Source organism: Thunnus maccoyii, chromosome 14 (assembly GCF_910596095.1).
Source record: "Thunnus maccoyii chromosome 14, fThuMac1.1, whole genome shotgun sequence".
Taxonomy (NCBI): Eukaryota; Metazoa; Chordata; class Actinopteri; order Scombriformes; family Scombridae; genus Thunnus; species Thunnus maccoyii.
In genome coordinates this window covers 12,349,875-12,370,596 of record NC_056546.1, presented here as the reverse complement: position 1 = coordinate 12,370,596, position 20,722 = coordinate 12,349,875, and the positions used below count along the sequence as shown (strand labels likewise).

The window sequence follows — 20,722 nt, the reverse complement described above, 5'->3', positions numbered from 1 at the left end:
GTTAAACCTTGTGCTTTGAAAAAGTCCCATTGAACCTATTTGTGTATGCAGCCCCGAATAACATTTCATTACAGGAAAGGATTGCTGCTATGAGCGGCATTATCTGCACACGTTGTGATATGAGTTTACCCCCAGGGTAGAGCAGGTATTTAGGATTGATGCTGCTGTGTGCTGGTGGCTGTAGGTGCCCTCTGAGCCCACTGCTCCTGCCAGAAATCCATCACTAATACTGTACAGCAAGGGCAAAAACACAGAGTGAGAGGAGAGGACAGGAGTAAACCTTTTAGGAAGCTAAGAAAGAAGCATAAATGCCAAACATTACCTTGTTGCAGCTTCCCACTTGTGAGGGTTTGCTGCCTTTCTCTGTTTAATATAATTGTAAACTGAAAATATTTGGCTTTTGGACTGTTGGTTGGACACCACAAGACATTTGAAGATGTCAGATTGGGCTTTAGGAAACATCAAGCAAGGATGATGACTGTTATTGATTGATGATGAAGGTGAAACTTAATCTTTGTTGTATCAGCTTTCACCTCACACAGTCATTTCATTACCAACACTTGGACCTGCTTTCCCAAACATAACTGAGTCATGGCAACGTCTTTCATTTCCCATGTGAATAATATTTTTTCTATATCATCACTAAGCAAGTTGATAGCATATCATCTTCAGTATCATCACTTCTTCCTCTTCTAGTAGTTCTTTTTCCTTATGTTTGGTTACATCGGCTTTCACAAACACCCAACATGTTGAAAATAGAAAAGCCCTACAGCATCTTCTTCCCAGCTCTCTTGATGATGAGTATTGTCATGTTGACAATCACACTGGATATTTTCAGTTTTCTTTCTGGCTGTTGCTTTGAAAGCAGCTCGACTCAGAGACATCCGACCTTCTGTGTGTGATCTGTCTCATCTGAGCTTCATCATATATCTATAGTAGTATGATCCCACCCAGCCACTTCCCACCTGGAGGGGAAGTGAGTAATGATACCAAGAGCTGCAACATTGCTGATGCTTATCAGTTTGTCACTATTTTATAACTAAAATGCTATAGTTTTTCAGATCCCATATGATAAACAACACTTTTTATTTGGATATTAAAGTTTTGAGATAAAAGATGACTTTAGTTGTCCGACGTTTACTGGTTCCAGCTTCTCAAATATGAGGATTTGCTGCTTCTCTCTGTTTGAGATGGTTGTAAATTTAATATATGTGGTTTTTGGATGGTTAGTTGGACAAAACATGCATTATGATGACATCACTTTTGGCTCAGGAAACTTGTGATGGGTGTTTTTTTAAAAATGTTCTGGCATTTTTTAGATTAAATGATATCTTGACAATCAGAAATGAATCGACAGGTTAATCAGTAATGAAAATGATCTTTAGTTGCAGTGCTATTTTGTAGGATCCAATCCAGCAGGTTACTGTAAGGGATAATATACTTAAGTATTAAAAAACAGACACTACATCATCCTCTCTGTCTATATGAAGTTCTGTCTAATCGCACACTTTGCTATCTGTCAGCATGAAAGCTTGATCTAATGCACCGAGACGTAGCAATATGAGTCAGGTTGTCGTTAGCGTTGCTGCTGACTAGGTTGCTGTCACTATGTGTGTGTGTGTGTGTGTGTGTGTGTGTGTGTGTGTGTGTGTGTGTGTGTGTGTGTGTGTGTGTTGCTGACTGGGATGCTGTCAGCTGTGTGTCAGCCATCTTGACACCCACAGTGCACTTTTAACTTTTCTGGGACCTTCCCTCCTGACGGCCAAATGGTCGCTCCAGTTGTTAGGAAAACCCATGGACACACACTAACACACAAACACACAAGTTGCTGAAGTGACCAATTAGAAGAAGTGTTGTAACTAAGCAGAAATGACACAGTAGACCACAACAACAAAAAAATAGCTGTGCTTGTTCTTCCTTTAACAAGGTCAGCGTGACTTTTGTATCATTTAAGTCTTAACCTTTAGATTTTGTTGTTATCTGTGATTGTTACTAAATTTATTTAATTAAATGCCTTTCAGATCTTGCTGATGAGTCTGTTAGCTGAATTAAAACAAATTAGGCCTTTATCAGTGCTTGAAATGAGTGCTAAGAGTCATATCACATTATGATGTGCAGGCAGAATTGAGATTCAACAGCTCAATTCAATGTCACCATCAAGCCAATAATGTTATGAGATGCATTTTACAAGAAGTGTAGTAAGGGGCTACAGTACAAATGGCTGATTGAATGGGTGGGGGCAGAGATGTATATGTTTGTATAAATATGTGTATATTTTGTGTGTATATGTATAATATGTGTGTACTTTCTACATGCATGCATCTGTGCTTGAATCTTTGTGGCTATACCTGTCTGAATGTGTGCCTGTAGTACATACGTGGTAGTGTAACATAGTGTAACACTGTAGGAGGCAGTTGAAGGTGAGCTGATTGTGTGGGTGGAGACTAAACAAACGTGACTTGATGATTTGAGTTGTTGCTGACACCGTCATAACCTCAAAGAGTCCTTATGGGAACATATAACGCCCTTAACCTGGTAAAGATGACCTCGATTTCTCATTGCTATAAAAAAAATGTGTGTCTCTCCTTCCTGTAGTAAAAGAAATACATCATGTCATCAGCAATTTCACCACAAAGTCACCAACATGTAGGAAAGAACGTCACAAACATGTCACCTGCTGAAATCATTTAAAACGTGTTCTTGAATGAGTAGGAAGTCACTAGGATTAACGTTTTGTTAAGAGGTTTTCTCAGGACCTTTTGAGAACAAAAGACAACAAAACTGAAACACAAAGTTCAAAGAGAGAGACAGATAAGACGAGACGGCTGAAAAAATGAGGTAAAATTTAGTGTGGCATAGTAGAATCCACCTCAGTGAAACAGCACAAGTCAAAACAGCAGGTACAGAACGATGACGCTGAGCTGCTATGAGCAAAAAGCAGCAGAGGTGTGTGTGCGTGTGTGTGTGTGTGTGTGTGTGTGCGTGTGGGAGAAAGAGTATGTGTGCTGCTCTGTTGGCTGCTACAGCCAAGCTAACTGACTGTACCCATCAGTCAAGGTTGTGTCTTATTATAGGTCATTAGTCTCTCTGCTCAGCTGCGACCTTGACGCTACCTGCTGGAGCATGTGTATATGTACTATAGTAGGCAAAATGAGCGTGTGTGTATGTGTGTGTGTGTGCATCAAAGCTGCTTTATTGCACTGTACAAAATACATGTTCAAGACTGCTTACAGTATGTGTTGTTTTTTAAGTGTGTGTGTGTGTGTGTGTGAGAGAGAGAGAGAGAGAGAGAGAGAGCACACGTGGCTGCAGCCTTGATGAGCAGTCAGCTCTGGCTGTGTGTGATGGATGGATTGACACGGGAGGGTGGGGGTCAGAGAGGGTCAGCCAACACGCCCTCATACAGAGGGGGGCGGGGAAGACTCACAGGGATGTCAGTCACAGATTTTAGTGCTAGTGCTAAAGTAAAAGTGCTGCCGCCTACGATAAAAAATTGTCTGCCACGCAGAGACAATAGGCTGAGTCCCAACTGCCAGCAGTCATTAGCTGGTTGTTGTCTTTTACTTACTCTGACAGTTACACAGAGATATGCATACTACAGTATATCATCAAGTTCTCACCCAGATATTGGATGTATTGTCAGAGCTAGTAAAGACCATTATATTTCAAGTCTGACATTTTAGAGACCAAGGTTAAACTAGTATAGTAGTTTGTCATTATATTGGACAATAGCTGGTTTTATTGTGCAGCTTGATCGGATTTTAGTCTGGTATAATTGATGAATATTACAGTGAAAGCTCTTAAAGATCACATTTGATTTGATTGTGAATAAGTATGCATTATGGTGATGATAATAATGATATAATTAGCTTCTGTGTAGTTTTTTTGTTGGTTATCTAAATGCTCTTTCTGAAGTGTTTTCCTGCCACTTTCATTCAATTGAGCATATTGATCATATAAAGGAAATACTGCATGCTTTTAGTTGTAATTTTTTATGTTGCACTTTGTGAACTGTGGTGTCAGACAGGACGTAGACGCACTTTAAAGCTGCACCTTTAGCAAGTTCTACTTTTTCTCTACTTTTATTTAGTACTTTTGTGCAGTGTAAGTATTAGAAACTTCTAAATGTTGACTTGCATGATGCTCCAAGAGTTACTGTATTACCACACAGCAGTGGATCAGATTCATATTGCAGTCTCCTGCAGAAAGAAAATAGCCGACCAAAATCAAGCCAGGGAGGAGAAGAGGGAGAGAGACTTTCTGGATCATCCTGTACCCCTCCCTTCATCGATCTCCGTGTCTCATGTCCTGAGCTAAACACAGCACAATTGGTAGAGGGACACCACTGCCCCATAAGCAGAGCCCATGTTAGAAAGAGAGACAGCAACACAGGGAGAGCTTTTTTTTATTTTCCTGTTTTCCTTTTTTTTTTTCCTTTTAGAAAGTCACATGATATGACTCTCAGGGCCATTGCACCTCAAGTGTTGGGACTAGGATTGTTGTACTGACATCTGCTGGTGTTATTAATCTAAATGATTTGCTCTAAAGAGACAGACTGAACGGCCATTCCGCTGCTCTGTCCCCTTAAATATATTGAAGTCTTTCTCCAGGCCACGCTTGACCAGGTTGACCCCTTAAACTCTTGGGGTTGATGGTGTGGGTTGGTCACGGCATCATTATTGCTATAAGGGAGGCTGATTGAAGTTGGCTTGTTTCTGCCATCCAACCAGTCACAACAAAAATGCATTAGAATTTGTAAATTAGCAGACTTTTACTTACAAATCTGAAATGTTTAAATACATTTCAGACTGCAGTTAAGCTGTTAAGGACATTGTGCAGTTGCAATATTTAGCATTTCATAGCAAAATGCAGGTGAATTTGTTCACTCTCAACTCCCATATTGCCTGTCTTGTTGCCACGTTTTGGGAGTGCTGCTATTATGGATTTGGGCCTCCCCATTCAACAGCCTATTACTTTGTGTTGCCTGAGGGGCAGCTGGCCGTTTCAGCATCTAATAGCCTTCTGTTTGCCAAGCAGAAACGCCAAGATCTGGAAGGCCATTTCTGTAGTATAGCGGACTGTAAAGTGTGTTTGTATTGTGGAGGAGGGTAAATAGCTTTAAGAATTAAGTAAGCGGACAGGAGAGGCGAGATAATGGAATACTTCATTCTTCTTCACCGTTCTTTTTTCCTTTTTCTTCCTCGTCTCTCAGACATCCTCCATGTCTGGATGGAGCATTTGGTCCGCTTGGCCTCGTGTCAAAGGGTGATCATGAAGGATTAGAAGATTGTCCTCCGAATTTAACGTGTTTACTGAGCCATCCGTGTGTGTATGTATAGTATGTTTAGTTTCAGCCGCTTGTGTGCACGTTCGTGACTGTGTCTGCCTGCATGTGTGCGTGCGTGTGTGTGCGCACACTGTGTGGAGACTGAGGGGGGCTCAGGGAGGACAGATGGCTCGTGGTCTGCTCTCGTCTGGTGCTCTCTGCCTGCCAAAGATCAGGCGAAAACGGTTACAGCCCTCTCCACTTCATTCAGTCCCCGCTAGACAGGCCGAAATAACAGACCTCTTTCTGTTTTATAGATAGCTTTATAGGCTATCAAAATGTTATGGTAGAAGTTACAGAAGTGACATTTACAGCAGCTTTTGTTTTGTTTCGCTGACAGACTATATTTGACCATGACGGCCTGGTTTTGTACTTGTGGCTCTTTGCTGTGGGAAGTTTTTAGTTGGAACATTAAGACATTGTTTTTGACCAGAGGAAGGCATGTGTTTGAATGCCATATTTCAATCCGCAAGACTTTGTTTTAATGGTTTGTCAGAGGAATTTCTGTTACTGTCAACTCAACCTCTGATTTTCTTTCTGTTAAGATTTGTGTGCCAATATTGATCATCACTTTGTTTGGTTCTCACAGTTTTAAGGCTTCATGAGCAAGTGTGTCTATCATCAAACACTATCCCATGTTGCTTTTCTTATTCGATTTTTTAAAATACTAATTATGATTGTTTCATTTTTTCCTTCTTTTTCATTGTAAAGTTTTGGAAATCAAGTACAGTACCACTAAACTATTTTTATCAAAGGTCCAGTCATCAACACGAATAAAACTAAAACAAGAATAAAGAAAGTCTTCCCATATAAGTGAAGCGTGGTCACACCCCACATAGAGTAGCTGTTTCTCTGGATGTGAGAGCATCGAGATAAATGTACAGCTCTGTTGTGGTGGTTTTGTGAGAAGTGATAACGTGGACAAGAAGCTTTTAGACTTGGCTTTTTCCCCTCCATAAAGTCTGGAGAAGAGTCTCTCTGTCTGCTGTAGGGGTCTCAGTGGAGAGATAATTATCACCACACACACACACACACACACACACACACACACATAAAGTCACAAACACTCACATACCTACAGTTTCATGTATCTGTACTAGAGCCATACACATACCTACCTACACCAAATGTGTAAACTGCTTATAGAAATTGTCTAGGTTTGCATGACAGAGCAACTGGCAAAACATCACACGAAACTCCTTGATTATATAACTCTAAAAGTCATCTTGACTTCACATTAACTGCGCCCTGTTGAGTTTAGAGGCCAGATGGACATACAGTCTCACGCTCTGTGCAGAGTACTGTCGCTTACTGTCGCCCAGCTGTGGGACAGACTGGACATAGCATATATATGTAGAAATATGTATGTGTAATGTGGAAAGAATAAGCTAAACCTGTTGCTCTCTATTGCTTATATGGATGATAGAGCATCAGGTAGCTTAGAAATGTAAAAAGCATGATTGCACAGGCTTTCTATACCCACCGGATCGCAGATTCAAGTCTTCCGGGATGATGAAGGCTGCGTGTGATAGACAAATGAAGGAAATGAAACAGGATAAATGAGAGAAACTGATCACGAAGAAATGCGTACAGTAATTGGATAGAGGCAGTGGAAAGATGTATGAGAGTGAGAAGAGACTGGGAATTTTGTAAAGATTTCATAGTGAGAGAGATGAAGGAAGGAAAAAAGGAAAAGAAGAAGTAAGAGAAGTAAAGGTGGAAAGGAATGGAGCTTGTTATCCATCCATCTTCCCCTCCATCACAACCACTTCTTTTCCACTAGAAATTAATTTGAACGAGTTGAGGGGAGGAGAGGATTGACGATCATCAGTAATGGATGTCTGCAATTGATGAAGTGTTTTAATAATGCACCTTTGCATGCTGTTGTGAAAGAGACTTAGAGAGCCATTTCTCTTGTCTCCTGCATTACTAGCAGCACAGAGGAAACAGTGGAGGATAGAGAATAATTTCTCAGAGCAAGCACAATCTTCCCGTTCTTCTTCCTTTTCTAGATCAGTGGCTGATCTAACATGTTGGTAACAGATACCCTACTGCAAGCCTGCTTACAAACCCCTTAACAGGAAAAGTCAGTCTTGTCACATAAATTCAGACTGCTCAGGTAGGAGTATGTGTCTCTGCTTGGTAAAGAAAAGTCTAGTTATCACAGTTCTGATGTTTCTAGCTACTATTTCTGGTAAAACATTTTGAGTCCAGAGACTCAAAAGAGAAGTAAGTAGCAGAGAATCTAAGACAAACACTAGTTGCTGAGTTTTGGGATTGAAAGAAGAGGCTTTGTTAATGTGAACACGTGTGAGCCTTTGTTTTCTGATGTCTTTTCAATGGACTGATCTCTTTCTTTGTCACATTTTACCCACACACTCATGGAGATTCATAGAATAACGTGTTACATGTATGTCTTTTTCTCTCACAGCAACACTCTCACGCTACAACTCATCTCACTTTCAGCTACTGCAGCCTGCGTACGCTACCTGCTGTTCACACAAGATTGGCTCTTATTATTGCGAATAGTAATTTCAGTCCATCTACCGGCTAGTCATTTGCATTTTTATGTCCTATTACTGAATCACAAAGAAGGGGAGCCCACTAGTGTGTCTCTGTAGAGAACTGCCTTTTTGACACAAAAGGTGTTTTAAGATGGTTTATGGACTTCGCTTTAGTCATTATGTTGAGATGGCTAGTTCATGTCTCGCTTGGGAAATCGTGTGACAGTGCTTGTATGTGTCTTGCACCATTTGCATAGTTGCAATTTTGGAAAGAGATTCATAAATTCATTCATTAAATAATTATAGTGGCTATAATTACTATTTTTATGCTAACAACAGTTTAAATGACTAAGTGTAATGTGAAAGGGGTTGGGTGTAGTGAAGAGAACTATCATCAGACTTTGGTTCACTCCCACTACTCCCATAGCGTCATTTTCGGAAGCTGTTGTTTAGCCAAAAAAAGCTTTGAAACCAACTGCAGACTGACAAAGTTAGCAACTAACTGATAGTGGAACATTAAGCACCCAAAAGGCCAGATATTTCCCACAGGAGTTGGTAGAGAGCAAAAACAGAGATAAAGGAGAGTGAATATTAGACTGACATTGTCCAGCTGGACAGAAACTCCAAATGATAATGTTGCTCTGTATCTTCCGGATGTGTAAACAGGCAACTGATTGCCAACAAGTTTTCCATATCAACTTAAAAGGTAATATGTCACTGTTGTGTTCATAGCTTGTTTCCGTTGACCCCAAGTGGCCAAGAAACACCAGTTATGTAATGACTGAAGTGTCGATTATGTTGTAGCATTCAAATAAATAATATCATCATAGTCCAGTTCAGACAAGGTTGTTGACAAAACTAATCGCCAAACTGAACAAGAGAATATATTGGATTCTACATGTTATAACTTGTCTTTTGGTCTTTGTTCATATGCATCCTGCTGTAAAAATTTTAAAAAACACACATCAGTTGCAGAGCCCTGACAGATGTCATAGAGACGCCTGTGATGTTGTCATGCAAGAGACTGTCCACCAGAGTCCAGTGTTTGACTGTTGAACAGAGTCTGCTGCAGGTCAAACTGAGGCTAGAGGAGGAAGAGCAGAGGGTAGAGGAGGAGGAGGAGGAGGAGTTCAATCGAAGGGATGTCTCTGACTTTGTGCCAGATTTAGAAAAACTCTGGTATGTTGTTTACTTTTCTTTGCTCCCTTGTCGCTGTTTGGCTATGAGCCCTGTCCCTCTGTTTCCTTACTCAGTCTTTGCCTCTGTGGCCGTGATGTGACTTCTCTTTTTCTGTTTCTGTTATCACAGTTTCTTGCTGTTTCTCATGTGTATAATACTCCTATCCTCTCTGTTACTATCTCTGCTGCACTTTCTGACTCCTCTTAACCCCACCACCTTGTCCTCTATTCTTCTATCTCTCCCCCTCCTCTGTTTGTATTTCACCGTCTCACCTTTGCTCTTCTGGGGCCGGTTTTCAGGTGACTTTTTGGCGGGACGGCTATCGATCCAGCATGGTGCACTAGTGTGTAGATTTCACCTGCACAGCTGACTAGTCAGTTGGAAGAAATCCAATGCGACTTTCAGGTTCTCCCCATGTCAGTGTCAGCATTATTGTCCCTGGTCCTAGACAGCGGAGAGACAGGAGACTTCACGTATGCAGCAGCAGTAGTAGAACTGCATGACTACATATGGTAATAAGGTTGTAAATGATTGAAGTATTGTAGTCATACAGTATATTACTTACATTACCAAGCCCTTGAAACAACCCCTTCTAGGATTTAACATTCATTCTATAAATATCATACTTAGGTCGACATTGGAGGGCTTTTCTAATTAAGTAATAATTTGATAATGAATCTGACGAACATGTATGTCAGCCAAACTGGGTGGCGGTGGTGCATGATGACGACGTTTGTGTATTCACTCGCTGCTCTAGTTGAATGGTTCACCTATTTTTCTTTTTCCCAGTTCTCCTCCTCCTCCTCTCTTTCTCCTTTCTACACTTCCTCTCCTCCTCTCTGCCTCCTCCTCTCCTGTCCCTCTCTTCCTCTCCTTCTCCCCTCTCTCCCCAATGGTTTCATGTCCCGGGTGACAGAGGGGAGCTGTGCCCTTGAGCGAGCTCCGGTCTGATATTTTACAGCTCCTCTGAGATGGCTGAGCTCGCCTGTTATGTTTGTGAAACCACGAAAAGAAAGCTAGCCAGGAGACAATTGGATTAGCCCAGAAGCTTTTGAATACATAGACTTTTTCTTTTTGTGGGTTGGTTGTGACAAGCCAAATACAGTTTTGGAGCAAAGCACTACTTCCAAGAAATGTTAGTGCTTTTGATTAGTACTCTGTGACAGAATTCATTGCACATTTAGTCAAATTGGTGCCTTGTTATTGTCCTTTGTATTACTCAGAACTTTTACTGAGTTATATGAATTCCCATCCCAGTTTTGCAGTGATTAGAAAGTGGAGAATACATCAATATATTGCGATATACGATCTAATAGCGACTTGGATTTAGTTAACGTAATATTGAAATATATCTCTTCCACGTCTTTAAGGCTATTTTTAAAATGAAGAGTGAATTATTCTTCTTATTTGATCATCATATTCACATTACATGTATATTTTGAAAGTGTTTCATGAAGCACTACCCAACTGTATATTGTTATATTGGTATATTGAGGTATTGGTTTAAAGATATCACAATATTTAAGTTTGTTAGTATCACCTATTAATAAATCCTATATTTTAATTTAATCTATAAACAGTTTCTGAAATGAATGTCCAGAAACTGTACTCTATCACTATTGTGATATAAAGATACACAAACAGTACCATGATAGATGATTTTATCAATATTGACCACCTCTTGAGCTTATAAACTTGCCACTAATAGAATTTCAATGCTCAGAGACTCAATCGAACACTTAAATAAGTGCATAAATGTATGTAAAATAACACAAAAATACCACCGCAAAATATCTAATTACACTTTTATCTTCTTGGATGATGTATTGATCCATACTGTGTGTGTGTGTGAATGTTGACTGACACATAGGAATGACTGAGTTACTGTGTGCGTGTGTGTGAGCACAACTGTGTCAAAAGAGATAATTCTCCATAAGTAGGCTTGACTCCCTTCCTCTTCTGTTGTAACCTCCCCCGTAGCCATGGTAACGCTGCTGTTTCCAAGGAAGGCTGTTCACTGCAGTGTTAGCGTGAAGGGCCCTGTGATCCACCAATCACATGTTCAACTCGTCTCGTCTGGTCCAGAGCATCTGTCACTCCCTCTGTCAGCTCTCATGTACACTTCTCTCTCCCCGCTGTCTCGCACTCTCCTTTGAACTTCTCTGACTCTCTCTGAATGTCTCTAACTCCCTTTGTCTCTCGTCTGAAAGTCGATAGCACTGGAACATACCCATGATGCAAGTGATGCCATTCCTGTGGAAGTGTGAGAGAATGTGAATGCAGAGGCTGTGACTGTCTATTCTGTTTGTGTGTATGTGTACATTAGTGTGTGTGATATTACGGGGCAGCACTGCCAGAACAGCAGCATTCCTGCTATAAATAACACGTATTGGTGTGATGCTGATGAGATGTGCTTAGCATATATTATCAAAATACCACAGACAGAAGGAGAGAGTGACCATAGAGCGGCATGTCCCAAGGATTTTCCATATGCTGGAGGTTAATGACTACAGATTTTGTTTACTCACCTGTATAGACTGGATTTTCCACTGAAGCAAAAACATCCGTTCAGCCTTGTATCCCCATAGGAATCACATTCATTTTGTATTCTGAACGGCAGTAAAGGTGTAGAGGTCGGGATGGTGGATGGGACTTAAGTGCAAAATGACCCAAGTGTGCATCCTGTCACAGAAAAGCAGTCGTTTGGTCATGATCTTTTCCTAATTTCAATTCCAAATTTGTCATCCTTAACCATATTATTTGCCTGTAAACATGATGTTTCCCTAAACTTAATAGGAGATCATTTAAAGGATAAGTCTGTTGATATTCTATAACTTTTCTTATTGTTAAAAATCCCATGAAAAGACATAAATCCAACTAACAAGTACAGTATTGTCTGTGATATAGCTTATTTCTCTTTGCCATAGATCTCCGTTGTTGTCCATAAGCTGTTTCAAACACATCAATGAGCCACATTGTTTCACTGGGTGACATTTTCTTTTATCATGATGAACAATAGCACACTGCTAGTGCACCAAATCCACAGCTGAAAATTGTTCCCAATAAATACATTTTGCCAAAAACCTATGGAACAAAGCCTTTCTAGGATATTACCAAGCTTTTTTAAAATTAGAGTATACATTTGTGATCTATTTTAAAAGATTTATGTCTTCAGTGGATACGAATAGGCTTGGAGCTGAGGTCACAGAGAGGATAAGGATGTCAGAAAGTACTGAGAGATGGTCTAACACATTGTTGGTCTTGGGATTTGTTGACAATAAGAGAAATATAGAATACCATCCTTTAAAAAAAAACGTTGGCTACACTGTCAGGGGTGATCCTGGAAGATAAGATAATCAGATCACATACTTTACCACCCACAGTTATAATAACCCAAAATCAAACATATAACATGGATACGGTAGTTACACTGCATGTTACGCTTAACCTCAACAGTAGATTCCCTTCTGCTCACACAGATAATGATCAGATCCACCTTTTCCAGGAGAGCAGTGAGTGTGCTTGGCTGCTATCTTCCTGTGCTGGAGCTCAGCTATGGGCAGGATTTGAGAGGAGAAATCTGTGGGGGTGAGCTTCTCATCCCCGGCTCCCGCTCAGCTGACTGTAGTGGGGCGTGTCTGCTGAGGGGTGAGAGGTAGGAGGACAGAGGGTGTCCCTAATACCAAGGGAAAAACCCCTAATCCTCTGTTTAAGTGTCCTCATTGACTGTTGGGGGAGGCCCCCACTGGTCCCCTCGCCCCCAAAATAGCGTCTGGTGTTATTGTTGTTGTTCTCTGCTGTTATTGGACTAGGAAAAACCCCCCTCCTACACACAAAAGCACACTGATTCACAACTGCAAGCTCCCATGCACTGAGATTCCCCCTGGTTGAGTCAATGTAACCAGGTAGAGTTAACCCAGCCAGGACACACTCACAATACTCAAAGTGGTTTTTGTTAGAGGGAAAAAAAAAAGCTGATAAGCAAGATGACAATAAAGAGCCGTGTGCTGGCAGAGGCTGAGGGAGGCAGGGAGAGTGAACCAGAGAGAATGAGTGGGAGGGAAAGAGGGAGAGTGGGTGGGATAACAAGAGAGGAGGGGGGGTTGACATATCCCAGCCGAGTCACTTTAGCTAAAGTATTTGTTTCAGCTTCTATTTTCAGTTTGGCCCCTCTCCCCGCTTGCCTCCCCAACCTTGGATATCAAGATCATACTGACACCAGCCCCCCCACCCCTCAGAGTAAATGAAGGTGAGGAAGAAAAGGAAGGAGGCGGAGAGGGAGGGAGAAGCCTCAGCTATTATGGTAAGTCAGGGTGCTCTTCCTGCACCCTCCCTGTTCGAAGGTGCTTTCTGGGGCAGGGGCCAGCTTCTGGGAGGCAGTGGGGATTTACCCTTGTAGACACATTAAAAAAAAAAAAAAGACGAAATAGATAGGACAGGGAGGGAGAGAGGCAGCAGAAGGGATTTGGCGTGTGTCCTTTCTGCAGCGTGAACAACTGCGAGGGGCTCGGCGCTTTGTTTACTCATCACTGGAGAATTAAACAGACCCCCATATCCTCTTCTTCCCTCCCTACACACCGCTTTACTCCCATCATCCCTCTACCTTATGCGCAGGGCATCGACCAGACAGCGGAAGGAACAGTTACGTCTGGCATTTCTTAGTGTGCTTTTCTTTTTTTCTTTTTTTTTCTTTTTTTGCCACTAGTGGCACCTTGCTCTTTCCTCCGAGTAGGATGGATGCCCGTGAGGTTGAGATAAGGACAGAGCTAAGTGACTGAGTGAGTGAATAGATGACTGGTTGACTACTTGGCTGCTTGGCTGCCTGGCCACTCTGAGCTCAGGTTTCACTCCTCTTCATACAGAGGAGAGAAAGAAAGAAGGGAAAGAGAAAGGGAGAGAACATGGCTGTGGAAGAGGGTGCTGTCTTCCTGACACAAGTGAGTAGTGCTAATATTTGGGTTTATTCTTACAATTTTTATCGTGTTTTTTTTTAATTTTGAAAACTTAGATTAGTGTTGTGATTTGGTATTATCTTCAAAAAACATAAACATGGTTATTGACTGTCTCCAAGGTTGATATTATGGATGAGTGGTGCATGGAGTGGTGCGAGAATGACCTGTATCATGCATTATGACATTTGTGTGTTTGTCTGAATATTTAAAGTCAGCTGCAATCAAATGAAGAAATTTGGTGTGTAGACAGGAAGCTTCACATGCACCTGCATCTCCAAAATGTACAGTGTGTCTTCATGTTGTTAATGTTAAGGTTTGTATGTATTACTGAGCAAGTTGGATGCTTTTTCCTTTTAAAGGAATAGTGTTGGTATTTTCTGAAATGCAGTTTTTTGCTTTTGCAATTAGTGAGCTTTTGAGTGTTAGTAGGCTGATTTTTTTAACCTTTGGACAGAGCCGAGCTAACTGTTTCCCCTTGCTTCCACTCTTAATGCTAAACTAAGCTAACCACCAGCTTCCTATGTAATATACATACATGACAGTGATATCAATCATCTCATCTAACTCACACCATGAAAGCAAATTCCCAAAAATGTCAAACTATTCCTTTAAGATGGAAGCCAAGCTGTAAGGAATTCATCGAGCAGTGTGTTAAGCTCTTCACACACTAAAGCACTCTATGTCTACTGACATTTGGCTCTCTGAAAGAAAGAAAAAGATGTGACACAAGATACCAAATGGAGGCACATTTTGAACAAAGCTTTTTTTCCCCAGTAAAGCTCTCTATCAACAGAGAATGTGTTAGGAACATTTATTTATTGCAGTCTTTTCAGAGGTGAAACACTTAACAGATCCAGAGAGTAATTTACTCTCTTTCACTCATTCATTTACTTACTCACTCATACTGTCATTCACAGACACTCCTCCTAGTGGCCTTTAGCAAGCATGACTGATAAACCACTTGTCTCTTTGCAGTGCTCCTGAAATGTGCAGTGTTTTCCATTAGCAGCATGCGTAGAACGGAGGGATATTTTAGAGTGATGTTGGTGCCCGAAATAACAGCATAGAGTATGATGTTTACAGCCATGAGGGCAGTGAAGCAGATGCTCACGCACCTTGCATTGGAAATTTTGTGCAACTGAAATCTGAGGAGGATCTAAACGTAAAGAATCCAGTTGTAGGTTACCATTTATTGTTTTGCCAATAACTCTCTTTGCAGCCATTCCTCTCAAAGCTTTAATAATGATTTTTGTTATGAGCATGTTGACAGTGAAATGGGGGCATTAATTCATCAATAGCTTTGCTATATTTAGCCTTGAAAGAAAGAGAGAAATCAGGATGCAGGATGAGGGGCTAAGCAGGTCGGGGAATTGGGGAAGTTCGATAGTTTAGAGATGAGAGAGATGGATGGTGTTGGTTGGTTGGTGGGGTGAAGGTCTTTGGCACCGGTGGGTGTTGTGGCCTGCCACTTGATGCCCCTGGCTTTGTGCTTGTAGAGCTGTGGAGCTCTGTGTGTTTTGTGCTGTCAGGAGAGCAGGGGATAAAGTGAAACAATACAGCCACTGCTGGTCAGGCTCTCTGGTCTGGTCCAGTTCTAAGCTCGCTCAGTTCACCCTGAGCCTGCAGCACTGACATCAACATGCCCCGCAGGTCTGCGTTTGTATGTACATATTTTTGCCTGCATATGTTTTAAATAAACAATGTCCAAAAATGCTTGCATGCATTATACATGGCTGCATTGCAATATGCGGCGTGTCGGGGTGAGATTTTGTTGTGTTACACGCTCGGTGCAAAGTGCCAAACTGACATCACCGGAGTCTGGCGCCCAGGGGATATCAGTCTCTATACAACTAAATATCCTCTATCTATTGAGATAATCACTCAGATGATGTCATGAGAAGAAGTGCCAAGTACAAATCAGCAGAAATGAAAGCAAAAGCTCTGTGGCTAAAAAATGAGATGACTCTCGATACCAAGAAAGATGGATGCAACAAAAATGTGAACCACCCAAAAAAACTGACTGCTCAGCCACTATTTGAGATCATGACAGATGCTGTGCCCCAATTCCAAACTACATACTAACTGTATACAAGATGTTCTATATACTACTCTTCATAGGATACTGTTTTTTGAGATACACAAAAATCGTGTGCACTGTGGACATCAAACTGCAACTTTGTAATGACACAAAGAGAAACCAAACATTTTTAATACCATTTTTTTGTTTTTAAAGATCTCTATATTATATTCTATCATGTATTCTAATGTTTTGCAGCTGTGAGCAGCTGCTCCATTTCTTTTGTCCAATTCATTGAAGGACAAGAGTATCCATCACACTCAATATCAAACATTTTTTCCATGCATACATTGTTTTAAATTGTGATCGTATTGAAAACTTGTTTAGAATTATTATGTCTTTTGGAATTGGGACACTTCTTTTAATGTCTTTCCCCAAGAAGTTCCTCCAGAGTTTGTTATCATTGATATAGCAAAATCAGCTATTTACATTCACATTTCTTGTTAAAAATTACTGTCATAATGCTTAGATTTAGTTGACTCTCCAGTGCTTAGACGGACACATTAATACTATGGAAAAATTACAGGAGTTTTGTTGATGTACTATAGCAGATGTAGCTTTTAATGGGTTGTTCATCTTCAAAGAATTTCAATTGTAAAGTCTGACATCTTCAAAATGAGAAACAGAAGTAATCTGATTCAACCTATATAATCTATGCAACACTAAGACACGCTGTTCAGTTCAGTTTTTCCTCTCCCTTTTATGGAGCATCTGCAGACACCAGTCAGTGACCAGAGGGCATTTTTAATTAGAACTGAGATGGTTAATTGTCATTTTTACAGCGACTTACCCGGAAATTAGCTGCATTTTTGACTTTGTGAGACTTTAATTGGGAGTGATGCTATAACTCAGCTTTTCCAGCTATCACTTGTGTGTCAGATTTCTCTCTCGGTCTCTTTCTCTCATCCTCTCCTCTCTATCTAACATTAGATTAATGCTTTCCTTCAGGCTTAACCTAGTCTTTAATGGCCCCATTTTCTTTGAACCTCTGATCTGCGGAGGCTTAATGATATTTCTCTTACTAATCTCTTGCCCTGTCCTATGTAATGCTTCATTCACAAAGACTTCAAGATACGTCATGTTGGACATGGATGGGATGGGGATGAAGGGTTAGACATGTTAGTCACTGGTTTTCACTGCTGGCATTAAGGGATAAACTGATGAGTGCAATGAATAGTGACTTATGGATGAAAACTACTTAATCTGTTGGCATTTAAGCTTTGGCAGAGAAAGAAAGGAGAAGCAAAGTGAACTGCATAATATTGATGAGATTATAGCAAAATGGTGACATGGAAACTTTTAAAATGCTCCGTTAGACTGTTTTTGAGATGTGTCTATTTCCAAAGAGAGTACATTTACTTTTGTAGGTATGTATTAGCGTATCAACATTTAATGATTTTAAAACCTGCCAGTACAAACCAACAAGTGGTCCTCAATTACATATCAATGCATCACGCTGTTAAAAGAGGACTGGAGGACTACAGTATTACGTATGATGTTTGACTTACATAATATTTGATGTGTGTGCAAATCACTGAGAAATTGCCATGAAGGCTGCTTGTCCACAGCTGTGTAACCCCCGCATTTCCGTGTCAGAGGTTTTAGAGCGGTCAAACATTTGGTGACACTCAACAAAGCCTGAGAGTCGTGGGTCACACAGGCATGCTATACACACCATGGCACACACTTTTAGGACACATGCCGGTTATGTAAGATACAAAACGTCTGCTGGGATGTGTACCAGCATGCAGACGTGCACCCACACACACACACACACACATGCTGCACTGGTATTATATTATGTGAAGAGACTTTGACTTGATTAACTGATAATGGAGGAAGGAATGGTGGTGATATTCTGAGATTATCTTCAAATTGGAGTTGGGTATAAACTTGGATTTCAGTCATTAAAGGAAAGTTAAGTAAATGTATTCATAGAGCACATTTACAAACAAGAAATGTTGACCAAAGGGCTTTACTAGAGAGGTTAAAAATACAGTAAGATGAATGCAAGAAAAGTATACTAAATGTATAGATAACTAAGAAATGAAAATTAATTATGATAGATTTTGCAACATCTTAAAAAGAATGTCCCTGGCAAATGGTTAAAAACAACAGAAGGAGAAGAGGAGAAGAATGTAAGGGGTAAAAGGAGAAGAAGAAATGATAGGATTTATGAATAAAGTTAAAGGGGACATAACATGCTTTTTGTGATTTTCTGTCATTTATATACTGTTTTGATGTCGACCATGTTTGACACATGGTCAAAGTTCTAAAAATTCAGGGGAACGTATGTAAAAACTATCGCACCGTTTGCAAAGTTACCTCTACTTCCCCGTCAAACTGACGTTAGATTGTTCACATGTGGCTGTCCGTTCCGTAGCCCCTGTTGCTGAGGTTGTTCCATGGGTCGTTCACATCGTCCGCTCGCATATTTCGGATTGGATTCAGGCTCAAATATGTATGGATATATTTGAGAAGTTTATATTTCCAGTAAAGAATGAGAACAAGAGGTTAAATCCTACTATTACTGAAGCTTCCGAGAGCTGGCCACTCAGAACAGAGTAGGCTCATCGGGAGAGGGGCCTTAAAGAGACAGAGGCTAAACTGAGAGGCTGCGTAAAGCGCCAGTGTAAGATAAATCAGGAGTTTATTGAACTGTAAATCAAGCAATGATATTCCAGTGGAGCCCCAGAATAAAAATACAGACCTGGAAATGCGCATGATACACCCCCTTTAAATTTTTAAAGAAGTGTGTGAAGGTTATTTTGGGGGAATGACCCCATGATCGTGCTCTGTTTATATTCCCTTCTTGCTAGCATGCTTTCTCATCAAGACAACATTTTCATTCCTGCAGAGCACTGCTTGTGAACAATAACCACCATGAATCATGTTGATACCATATGATATGTAGCCAAAATGTAGGGGATGGATGAAGTATCATTGAAAAAGTGGCAGGGAGTTAATTTCAGTGGCAGTGTTTAGGTGGTGACGCTGTGATGACAGTGAGACAGTGAAGATTGCCTGCTGGCTGGGTTGCAAGGTGTTTCTTACAGGTCATCATGAAGGACACTTGGTGTCCATGTCAATGACCAACAAGTAGAAGACCTCAGTCTGGGACTTTTGGGGCTTTTGTGAGTGCTATTATGATTATGATATAGAATTACAGTAAATTATATATTTAATGGTGTGTTTGTCTAGTTGGTCCCCAGTTTATCGCCACTGAAATTAAACATTTTTGTCTTTCCTTGGTCATCATCCATATTCACACTACTTCTAAAACATTTTGTTTTTAGGCTGTAGTAACAGCAGATCAGATTCAGGCCACTGTTTTGGAGATTTATAAGTTTTCATAGATCTATTTCACTGTATAGTGCAGCTGTGCCACAATGTACCTCAGCCTTGCCAATATTAATGATTCTTTTGCAGCTGGTGCCAGAGATTCTCACTTGATTGCTTATGGCAGCATCTGACCAGGAGCCTCTTTTACAAATCATCCTCAAGATTTTACCATGCTGCTTTAAACGTTTTTACTGCTTTGTCTGTTTATGGCACATGTTGCATTATTTATGTAGCCTGTGCCTCATCTTTGTAGTGATCATGCTGGTTCAGGCCCTGTGCCAGTGACACAGTCTGCTATATCAGGACTTTTCTCAAGTTCCCATTGGAACAGAAATATCATTAGTGGTTCACTGCTATCAAACAGTCCTCTGGGGGTTGGTGGTATTGAAAAAGGAAGAAGACATTTCTAGATGCGGGCTGATTGGCTGCAGAGATATGAGCTTCAGCTTAATGGTCTCTTATAATCAGGAAATGACTTAGTTTCCAGTTAACACCGCCTCATCTTCCATTATTTTTGTTTGTCTACACATCTGTGCATGTATACACAGCCTATCAGTGGAACAATCTGTTGTTGGATGTCTTTGTTCACTCACATTTTGGCATTGGGTCAGATCCCTCTACGTCCGTCAGAGTTATTTCTGGAAGAGCATGTTGGTGGGGGAGGCGGAGAGTACAGTGTTGGATAACCGCTTGTACCATTTGGCCCTACTGAGTTTATCCTAAGTGTCTCTGGACGCAAGGCTAAATATAGCAGGTCTGGGCTTTTGATAATTCAGGGGAATTTGGTTTTTGAGCCTCTATTATGAAGCAGCATATCACAGCTTCCCTCCCCCCTGCTCTCAGCAGCTCCAGAGCTGAGTTTTACAAAATGCTTTGTGTGTGTGTGTGTGACTACTGCGAAGAAGGGTGACAAAATGTGCAGAGTTTGCTGTGTGTCACTTTATGTCAAACCCAGTGTCATAAGACTTAACATGAACATGGAAAAGAAACCCAACCTCTCTCTCTTCTTCTCTCTCTCAGCTTTCTCCATCTTTTTCTTTGTCTGCTCTCATCCATCTTTCGATCTCCATCCCCTCCCTCTCTCTTCCTCACACACACACACACACACACACACACACACACACACACGCACACACACACGCATGCACATGCGCGCACATGCACACTACATTTGTTATAGGGGCAAAAACATGCTTGCCTCATCATTTTATTTTGGTGTGCAAAGCCCTATTTCTGTAAAGGACAGTCAAGCAGAATAGAGGATGCTGTGCTTCTGGTAGCACCGCGACACAGACTCACAACTGATTTACTGGTGGATACAGAGGAGATCTCCGTGGCAGCT

General features: G+C 40.9%; 1 protein-coding gene across 1 annotated transcript in view; it reads left to right on the top strand.

Annotated features, from left to right (window-relative positions):
* The window catches only part of LOC121911401 (ankyrin-3-like), a 125,661-nt gene that overhangs the window by 40,983 nt on the left and 63,956 nt on the right, over nt 1-20,722 (top strand). The gene's annotated exons all lie outside the window — the stretch shown is intronic.